At 32.4% G+C, this 3,058-nt stretch overlaps 1 non-coding gene across 1 annotated transcript; it reads left to right on the forward strand.

Annotated features, from left to right (window-relative positions):
• The first annotated feature begins 826 nt into the window (after window positions 1-826).
• On the forward strand, window positions 827-898 carry Trnaa-ugc (transfer RNA alanine (anticodon UGC)). The gene has a single exon. It is a non-coding gene; the product is annotated as a tRNA-Ala (tRNA).
• Window positions 899-3,058: the final 2,160 nt, after the last annotated feature.

Consider the following 3,058-nt stretch of genomic DNA (forward strand, 5'->3'; position numbering starts at 1 on the left):
CCGCCATCTCTCCGCAGTCAAGCTTTATAGTCTTCTTGTCCTGACGTTACATTGTGAATCGAAAGTTATTAAGTGGAGCTCTTATTTGTATATCGCACATAAACTACCAGTAGTTTGTTTATTTTGCCATATTTAAGTATTTAAGACACAAATACAGGGGCACATCACTTAGAAGTCCTCCTTACTGGCAATTATCCTTAGAACTACGAACTTGAATTGTTTTCAAGATTTAAATCTCTCAACTCCCTCTCTTTCTTTCTCCCATAAAAGGACACAACAGTAACGGCAGTAAATTTGACTTAAAGTTCACATTGTTTGTATAAGAAAAGAGAGCTTCATCTGAACTCGATACGCGTGTCTGTAATCCTCATTTCTACTTGTATCTCTTACTTTGACTTCAATTTTGAATATTTTGCTAATTTCGCTAGCACATATTTGTTCAAGATATATGCTTACACTTCTACGAAGCATTATTAATAAAGTTTGTCTCGACTGAGCTCTTTTTTTCTGCTGTATATTCTAATTCTAAACATTCCTTCCGTATGTTTAGCTCTTCATAATCTTTGTGATTAAAATGTAATAATTTAAGGCGATCATTCTGATATTTGCAACAGAGTAACTTTTCTCGAGAAATTCAGTTAAATTATTCGTGCAAGGAGTGTATAAGTTCATAAATGTATACGTCATCCTTTACTTTACTAGCTCTATCATATGTGTTATACGCAGAACAGCTAAGTAAATATTTGAGCTCTGCACGCAGTTTTCGAGACCTGCTTTATGAACAAGTATCTTCGCTCAAAAAGCTAATAAAATGGTAGAGAGGTGTGGGGGTGTAGCTCAGTGGTAGAGCGTTCGCTTTGCATGTGAAAGGCCCGGGGTTCGATCCCCCGCACCTCCATTATTTTCCACTTGATAGAAGTAAAGTGGCAATTAAACTTTTATATCCTCTCAAGTTTTTTTTTTTTTCTTGGTTAATTTTTACATGTGTTACCACTTCATGTGAGACAAAGTAAAAACTAATTAAATCGAAGATAAGCGGCCTTTCAGGTTGTTTAAATTGCCTTTAGAGTTTTAAATTACTATGCAAAATAAGGTTGAAAGAAAAAATGAGGATACCAAACTTTTCTGTAGTTACACATTCTAACGTTGTGATGATGTACCTTGATAATTGGTTGAACCAATGTAGCAAACTTTGCATTATTAAGATACATTCCAGACATAATTATACTTTATTCAGTAAGCTACCGCCCATTAGCCAGGGCTAAGGCAGAAATACATGAAATACAAAAATGTATTTCATGTATGATTATACTTTATCGAAAAAGAATAGAAGAGTAAAAACGATTTGTTGTAATTAACTCTTATTTAATTCATTTATGAAAGAAAAAAATCTAGAAGTTACATACCTTCTAAAAATTTCCCTATGTAGCATAATTTTTATTACACCATATATGAAGTTCTTTATTTTTTAGCATCAGTAAATGTCGAGATGATTTGAGATGAATTAACTTCTATATCTCAACATTGATTACTTGATTATGAATATACTTTTGCTCGATAAATGTTTGGTGTCGGCTATTAGTTATTGAAATGTGATTCTAAGGTTGTACCCGAGCATAAAACATTAATTATTATTAAAGTCGATTGTTTCGCTTTGCCAGCTAAAGAAAGGGAAACATTATTAGATAAAGCGTATATTATTCGTTTATCATTGTATTTAGTAATGCTGCTACGCTTAATAAACGTTTAATTAATTATTTATGTACGATTTATTTGCTCTAGTTATTGTTAAAAAAATAGTACAACAGCAAAATGTTTAAAAAAAAGTTTTGCTTTTAAGTTTCCCTAATTACAATATCGTATTACATTCTCTGAATTGTGTTTCCTATTTTTATGCTTATTATGCCTATTTTAATGCCTATTCTCATTAAACTTGTTTTTGTTATCAGAAAACCTCCATACTTTAATGTAAGAAAATCTCTGCGATAAGGTAGCTAATTGTAAACCTTGAAGCGAAAATAATTAACTAGTTGTCTACTGCCTGTCTAGTTTTGTCTGATGTGACTAATCAGACACTTGGATGGAACACATACAAAAAATTCTAAATATTTTTTAGAGGTTTTATTTTGGGGCAATTATTTTCCTGATATTCCTTCTTCAATGCTTAACCGATACGACTCATTCAAATAAATATAACTTCTGTTTTTAGAGTAATGTTTATGGCGGTAATTTTCAATGAATAAACAGAGTGGTTTTATTATACAGAAGTTGTTACACTGTGATTTCTAAAAACCTTGCGACTAATGGGACACATTTCAGAGAACATGCGCTTCAGATTGCCATAATTTGGTTGAAGTAAAAAATATTTTGTTTTTGTCGCGACTTAAGAACTGATTTCAAATATGATTTTGAGGGTGAAAGTACATACTTTTGCTTTGATCATTCAAATTGCATTTGTTCGTCCTTTCTGTTGAAATATCTACAAAAAACGTAAATAAAAGGAGATATTTGTATGAATAAATATGCTGAAACGTCGAAATATATTCAGGGCCCGACTACCAATAAATGAGGCCCTAGCTCCACAATAGTTTGGAGACCCCTGAAGACTCTATGGCGGAATGCAGTAGCTGATTCACAAGTTTGAGGCTCGTCGGAATACATTTTTGAGTGCCTCTTTGTCAACCACAGAACTATGTAAATCATCTATCATGTGCATTTATTAATCCCCTTCGGGACCTCTCATAATTTTAACAGTGTAAATTCACTACTGGCAGAATGAATAAAAGTTCTCCTTCAAAGAAAAAATTTTTTCCTATTAACAATTCATAACTTTTTTATTAGTATTTTAAAAATACATATATTTTTTGTATAGTTGTAATGCAATTCATAACTCTTCACGTAATTTGGGGCACCTTCCGAGATGGGGGCCCCAGGTCATGCCTAGTGCGGTAATCAGGCCCCGACTATATTGTGAACTATCTCAGTGCTTAAAAAAGAGCACCAAAACTCAAATATATCGTTTTTGAATCATGTAAAAACGAATAAGAATGTAAAACAG

Source organism: Uloborus diversus, chromosome 2, assembly GCF_026930045.1.
Source record: "Uloborus diversus isolate 005 chromosome 2, Udiv.v.3.1, whole genome shotgun sequence".
NCBI classification, from domain to species: Eukaryota; Metazoa; Arthropoda; class Arachnida; order Araneae; family Uloboridae; genus Uloborus; species Uloborus diversus.